Here is an 8,140-nt window from a genome sequence, read left to right as displayed (position 1 = left end):
TTTTTCTTTTTGCTTATGTGGTGCTGAGGAATCGAACTCAGGGCGTCAGGCATGCAAGGCAAGCACTCTACCACTGAGCCACCTTCCCAGCCCCCAAAGTTTTTATACTTGTAACAGGACTATTATGAACAATATTGCATATAATTCTGTGTGCACAGATGCAAGCATTTGAATGTACTTTTTATGGAGAAGCAATAGCAAATTTTCAATTGCTTTGTGTATAAACAATCTTAATAACTATGAATTACAAAACTCGTCTCCAAAGTTCTTCACATTTTCTCCATATCATACCCAACATTTGACAAATATAATACATCACAACTTTGAAAATAATAATTGATAAATAATACCTAATTTACTGATTATGATCATGAATACAGCAATTTTTCATGTTTATTGACTATTTGTATTTCTGTTTCTACAAATTGTCGGTGCAAATCTTTATATTGTTACAGGTTTGTCCTTTATATTGTAAATTTATTCTTTTATTGCTTGTTGTTGGTTAAATGATTTTCAGATATCTTCTTGTATTTTTATATTTCTTTTTTTCTTTATTTTCATCTTCTTTTCTGCTGAACTTATTTTTTTATTGTGAAAATACTGTACAGAGAGGTTACATTTACATGGGCAAGATAATGAGTGCATTTCTTTTCAAGCATTGTTGCCTCCTCCTTGGTTTCCCCTTCCCATCCCTTCCCAACTCCCGCGCCCATTTCCCCAACCACGCCAAAGTTGTAAAGTTCAATTTTATACATAACATCTTATACATTTCATTGTTGCAATGGTTCAAACTGTATACATATTTAAACAATTTGTTTTTTCCCTTCCCCTCCACAAATTATAAGAACGTCAAATACAGTGAAAACAGAGGTTATACCGTGGAGGAGGGACATACAAAGCAACAAAGAAATATCTAATAAATATGTTAGAAAAAATAGCAAGAAATAAAAACGATTTGAGTCCTTATCTGGGGTTCATTTCTCCTAACATCAAATTATCTGACCTTTTCTGCTTGACTCAGACATATAATAGCTATTGCAAATAAGGGAAAGCATGGGACATCTGTTTCGTTAGGCCCGGTTTACTTCACTTAATATAATTTTTTCTAAATCTTTCAATTTCCAAACAAATGGAGCAATGTCACTCTTTCTGATGGAGGCATAGAATTCCATTGTGTAAATACCACCTTTTCTTGATCCATTCATCTGCTGAGGAGCATCTGGGTTGGGTCCATATCTTAGGTATGGTAAATAATGCTGCAATAAACATAGTTGTGTTGGTAGCTTTAGTATGTATGGTCTTGTTTGTGACATTTGGGTAAATGCCCAAAAGTGGGATTGCTGGGTCATAGGGGAGCTCTATGTGGAGTCTTCTGAGGAACCTCCATACTACTTTCCAAAGTGGTTGAACAAGTTAACACGCCCACAAAGAGTGTAGTAGGGTTCCCTTCTGGCCACATCACCTCCAGCATCTGTCGTTATTAGATTTCTTGATTATAGTCATTCTAACTGGGGTGAGGTGGAATCTCAATGTTGTTTTGATTTGCATTTCTTTTATGGCTAGAGAGATTGAGCATTTCTTCATGTGTCTATTGGCCATCATTCTTTCCTCTTCAGAGAAGTTTCTCTGTAAGTCTTTAGCCCACTTATTTATTGGGCAGTTGTTTCTTTGAGGATTTGTTGTTAGAGGATTTAAGTTTTTGAGTTCCAAGTATATTTTAGATATGAGACCCTTGTCTGTTGTATGACTAGTGAAGATCTTTTCCCAATCAGTGGGCTTTCTATTGATCTTGCTGGCTATGTCCTTTGCCATGCAGAAGCTCTGCAATTTCATGCAATCCCATTTGTCCAACCTTTCTTTGATTTGTTGTGTTTTTGGGTCTCTATTAAGAAAATTTCGGCCTGTGCCAAGGAGACCTAGGATTTCTCCTATTCCATCTTGTAATGTTTCAGAGTGTCTGCTTTGGAGTTGATTGTGGTACAGGGTGATATATAAGGATCTAACTTTAGTTTTCTACAAGTGATTAACCAATTTTGCCAGCACCATTTACTGAAGAGGCTGTCTTTCTTTCATTCTATTTTTTTAGCTCCATTATCGAAGATTAGATGGCTATAGGTCTGTAGGTTCATTTCTGGGTTTTCAATCCTATTCCATTGGTCCTGAGGTCTGTTCTTATGCCAGTACCAAGCTGTTTGATTCCTATGGCTTTGTAGTAGAGTTTGAAATTTGGTATTGATATTCCTCTAGCACTGTTCTTGATGTTAAGGATCATTTTGCTATTCAGTGTCTTTTATTGTTCCATATTAATTTTTGGATTGCTTCTTCTATTTCCTTGAAGAATGAGGATGGAATATTGATAGGTATTGCATTGAATTTGTAGATAGCCTTGGGAAGTATTGCCATTTTCCCGTTGTTGATCCTTTCAATCTAGGCACATGGGAGGGTTTTCCTTTTCTAAGTTCTGTTTTGATTTCCTTTTTCAAGTTTTTAAACTTTTCATCATAGAGGTCCTGCACTTCTTTAGTTAAGTGAATTCCTAGGTATTTTATTTTTTGTGGGGCTATTACAAATGGAGTTGTTTTCCTGATTTCAGCCACACTTTTCTCATTGTTGGCATACAGAAAAGCCATTGATTTTTGAGGCTTAATTTTATACCCTGCTACTTTGTCAAAGTTTTGAATCAGCTTGAGTAATTAGGGGGTGGAGTCCACGGTATTCTTTAAACACAAAATCATGTCATCTGCAAAGAGGAGAGTTTTACTTCATCCTTCCCTATTTTGATCCCGTTTATGTTTGCATCTAGTCTTATTGCTATTGCAAGGCATTATAATACTAAATTGAAGAGAAGTGGAGAGAGTGAACATCCTTGTCTCATTCCTGAGTTTAGACGAAATAGCTTTAGTTTTTCACCCTTAATTATAATGCTGGCTGTAGGTTTGTCATATACAGGCTTTATTGTATTCAGGAATGTTCTATGGATTCCTAGTTTTTCTAGAACCTTCATCATAAAGGGGTGTTGGATCTTGCCAAATGTTTTTTCTGCATCTATTGAGATAACCATGTGGTCCTTATCCTTGCTCTTGTTGATGTGATGAATTATATACATTGATTTGGTTACATTGAACCAGTTTTGCATCCCTGAAATGAATCCTGTTTGATCGTGGTATATGATTTTTTGGATGAATTGTTGAAGTGTATTGGCCAAAATTTTGTTGAGAAGTTTTGCATCAATGTTCATGAAAGAAAGGGGTCTTTAGTTCTCTTTCTTTGATGAGTCCCTGCCTGGTTTTTGGGATGAGGGTTATGATGTCTTCATAGGATTAGTTCTGTAGTGAACTTTCTCTTTCAATTTCATTGAAGAGTTGGAGGAGTATTGGTGTGAGCTCTGCTTTGAAGGCCTTGTAGAATTCTGCTGTAAATCCATTTGGTCCTTGCTTTTCTTAGATAGGAGGTCTCTTATTGCTGTTTCTATTTCAGTGCTTGTTATGGGCCTGTTAAGATGGTTTAACTCATCCTGGTTTAATTTTGGCATCATGATATTTGCTAGGAAAAGGTTCATTTCTGACAAGTTCTCAAACTTATTAGCATAAAGTTTTGAGAAGTATTCCCTTATAATGTTCTGAATGTTGGTTGTTTCTGTGGTGATGTTTCCATTCTCATCTCTGAGTTTATTTATTTGGGTGTGTTCTCTTTTATTCTGATAGGATTTGCTAAGGGTCTGTCAATTTTGTTAATTTTTTCGAAGAACCAACTCTTTCTTTTGTTGATTCTTTCTATGGTGTTTTTGGATTCTAATTTGTTTAATTCTGATTTAGCTGTAATTATTTTTTTCTGTCTACTGGATTGGAGTTTATATTGCTGCTCTTTCCCAAGGATGCTCAGATGTCTCATTAAATTGCTGGTTTCTGATCTCTTCAATTTGTTGATGTAGGAACTCAGATTTATAAACTTCCCTCTGAGTACTGCCTTTGCTATGTCCCAGAGGAGCTGGTAATTTGTGTGTTCTTTTTTGTTGAATATCAAGTACATTTGAATTTCCTTTCTAATCTCTTCCATGACCCACTGGTGACTTAACAGTGTGTTGTTCAGCCTCCATGTGTTACAGGACTTTCTTTGGTGGCTTTTGGTGTTGAGTTTTAATTTTATTCCCTTTTGGTCTGAGAGAATGCAAGGTATAACTTCAATGTTTCTGAATTTTGACAAGATTGCATTGTGACCAAAAATGTTGTTCATTTTGGAAAATATTGCGTGTGCTGTTGAATAAAATGTGTATTCTGATGCTGCTTCGTGAAATATTCAGTCGATGTCTGTTAAAACTAATTGATCTATGCAGTTGTTTAGACCTGTGTTTTCTCTGTTGAGTTTTTGCCGAGTTGATCTATCTAGTGAGGATAGTGGTGTGTAAAAGTCCCCAACAGTTAATGTGTTTGGATTTATGTGAGATTTGAGAGAAAGTAGTGCTTTTTGGATAAATTTGAATGCTCTGTTGGTTGGTAAATAGATATTTAGAATTGTGATATCCTCCTGATGGAGAGATCCCTTAATTAGTAGGTAGCGACCTTCTTTCTCTCTTCTCACTAATTTACCAGCCCTGGGGCTTGAACTCAGGGCCTGGGCATTGTCCCTGAGATTCTTTTTTTTTTTTGTCGATTTTGGGGCCTGAACTCTGGGCTGGGTGCTGTCCCTCAGCACTTTAGTTCAAGACTAATACTCTACCACTTGAGCCACAGCACCACTTCCGGGTTTTTCTGCTTATGTGGTGCTGAGGAATCGAACCCAGGGCCTCATGCCTATAAGGCAAGCACTCTATCACTGAGCCACCTTACCAGCCCCTCTTCTCACTAATTTTAATTTGAAGTCTATTTTATTTGATATTAGGATTGCGACTCCTGCCTGTTTATGGAGGCCATTTGCTTAGTAGGTTTTGTTCCAGCCTTTCACATTGAAAATGTGTTTGTTTTCATGGGCAAGATGTGACTCCTGAAGGCAGCAGATAGAGGATCTTGCTGTTTAATCCAACTAGCCAGTCTATGTCGCTTAATTGGAGAGTTATGTCCGTTAATATTGAGAGATAGGACTGAGAGGTATTTGGGAGTTCCTGCCATTTTATCCACCTTCTTGGTGGCTACAGCAACTGGGTTCTTCCTATGGTTCTTGGACTCTCAGTTTGAGTGCAGTTTCTTGGCCTTTATTGTGGTCTTGTTGGTTTTCTATGTGTAGGACATCTTTAAGACTCTTTTGTAGGGCTGGTTTGGTGGAGATACATTGTTTCAATTTCTTTGCTATGGAAGGTTTTTATTTGACCTTCAGTTATGAAGGAGAGTTTAGCTGGGTACAGAATTCTTGGTTGTTAGTTGTTTGTCTTTAGGGCATGGCATACATCATTCCAGGCTCTTCTTGCTTTGATTGTCTCTGCTGAGAAATCTGAGGATATTCTAATTGGTTCCCTTTCTAGGTGATTGATCTTTTCTCCTTGACAGCATTAAGGATCTTTTCCTTGGTCTGAATGTCTTGTTCTGGTCTGGTCTATTTGGGGTTCTAAAAGCTTCTTTTATATTTACTGAGTTTCAATTGTTTGTCTAGGCTGCTGTAGGGAGGGGCAGCCTCTGGCTCTGTTTACTCAGTGAAGAAAGTCACTCCTCTGTGGGTGGAGCTATCTCTGTGGGCCGGCTGACTTTCCCCTGGGTGGAACTGAGTCTGGCTGTTCAAGTGAAGTTCCTTCACTTGCTAAATGACTCTTTTGTTTTCTTCCAAGGCTTGAGTAGGAGCTAGCTGCTAAGTGGGCCTTTGTCATTATCAATGATGGAGTTCTCCGGTGGTGGGGGAGGGGCGGCCTTCCCTCCTCTGCTCCCTCAGAAGGAGTGTGGATGTCTACTCATGCCAGAGTCTTGGTTCCTGGGCCTTCTCTGGTCTGCGATCTGCAGGATGAAAGTATCTGCTCCTTGTCAGTTCTTGCTGGTGTTGAGTAGAATCTGCTTACCCACTGCATTTGGCGCCTTTGTCCTGGACTCTCTGTAGGTATGCGGCTTCTGCTGCTGCTGCGGTTGCTGCAGCAGGGGCTACCGGCAAGTGCTCATCAGATCTGTCTCCTTGCCTGGATTTTCCCTCTCTGGCCAAACTCTGAACTGTGATGGCACACTTGGTGTGATGCTCTAGCTTAGGACTGTTCACTGCTTTCTGTGTGAGAGCTTGTTTAGCTTCTATCTTTCCTCTGCCATCTTCCTCCAAACTTGTATTTTTATATTTCATTTTTATTTATTGATTTTACAAAGGTATCCTATTTTTCCATATCCAAATATGCATAAAATGTACCTTGATTAGATTAAACCCCTCTCGAACTATTCTTTATTCTCTTTCTCCCTTCCAATCTCAACAAGTTTCATTATTCTATTTTTATATATGTACATAAAGTATTTTAATCATATTCACTCTCCTTCACCATCCCATTTGATTTCTTACCTTCCACTATTATTCCCATCCCAGACAGTATTTGTTTTACATTCCCATCTTTCTTTTTTAGTATTTGATAATTACAGGAATTTTACCCCGGTATTGCCTCATACACAGTATTTTAACCAGATTGACTTCCTCTTTTGCTCTCACTTTTCTACCAATCTTCCTATTATTCAACAGCTTCAGTGTGTTTCATTTTTCTATCTTCATTCACTGTATTTTGGTATTATTTGATTATAATATTTATATATAATATTTAAATTAAAATTTTAATATCTTTATGTAGTGGCACAGAGGAGTTGCTATTTAACAAAAAAGTTTATGAATAAAAGGCATCTTGATCAGTGTCACCCCTTCAATGTTATTATCTAGTATCATCAAATTTATCCTTTTATTTATCATGATTTTTGTTTGTGTTATTTTTAAATTTTATCTAAAACCTCTATCTCAAACTCCATCGTGTTCTTTTAGTGTTTTTATATATTTAATATTTTTGAATTTTAGCCATATTTGGAATATGAATGCATGAATGTATAAGTGTAAAAATATCTGTATACATAAGCTTCTGACATGTTTTCATATATATTCAAGGTATTTTATTTCCCTGTTCCTTCTTTCTCATCTCTTCTAATTCATAGATCTTCCACGCCTGTATCTGTGTTTACCTTCTTGTTCACATTCCACAGGACTTTGATTTTAATTAAATACAATTAAGTTCGTAGTTTTTACTTTGTTTTGCTCTATTTAATCAATCTATATAATCCTTCTATATTATCTTTCTACATGTCCCTCAAACGTAATAAAACTTTATGGTGCTTCCTATTTCAGAAGCCTAGCTGTGCTGTCCCTTAAATTATAGGATGAAGGTCTTCATACAGTTTACTATCAACTTACAATGTAAGCCCCAAATCGTAGCCTCAAGTATATTATGGAGGAAGTCAGTGCTCATAGTCCAGTATTAAGTAATCAGAAGGTTGACTTTCTATTGACCTCAAGGCTCCCCCTCCAATTTGATTTATTATAGCTAATATTTTTAATAAGCCTGACACAGTTTATAATTATCATTTTATTAAAATATCAACTCTAGATAATATTGTAATTTAAAGGATTATTTGTTGGATCACAATAAATTAAGATTCTATAGTTTTTACTCATCAGGGAAAAGGTGTAGTGATACTATCTTATTTAATATCCACTGAAACAATGCTGATAAGTGATGTAGCATAAGTGACAAGTCCATTGCCTTTCATTAACTCTTGTACATTATGGAAAATATAAATAAGTATGGTCTTAAATAAAAGTTTCTCTATATGCTGGGGCACCAAACACTCACACCTATAATCCTACATACTCAGGAGGCTGAAATCTGAGTGTTACAATTTAAAACCTTACTTAGATTTTTTGCTCTAGGCCAAAACTCTTATCACTTGAGTCACAACTCTTTTTCTCACTTTTTGCTGGTTACTTGGAGATTAAAGTCTCTCAAATTTGTCTGCCTGGCTGGCTTGAACTTAGATCCTCTGATCCTTGTCACTTATGTTAAATCACTTGAGATGATGTCTAGGGGACTTTTCTGACTAATCTGGCCTTAACCTATGATGTTCTGGATTTTAGCCCCTTAGGTATGAGCCACTGACACCTGGATTTTCTATTATTATTAAAAGATATTTCCTTGAAACATTTGCAG

The sequence above is a fragment of the Dipodomys ordii genome, unplaced genomic scaffold (assembly GCF_000151885.1).
Source record: "Dipodomys ordii isolate 6190 unplaced genomic scaffold, Dord_2.0 Scaffold38, whole genome shotgun sequence".
Lineage (NCBI taxonomy): Eukaryota > Metazoa > Chordata > Mammalia > Rodentia > Heteromyidae > Dipodomys > Dipodomys ordii.
This window is presented reverse-complemented; position numbering follows the sequence as displayed.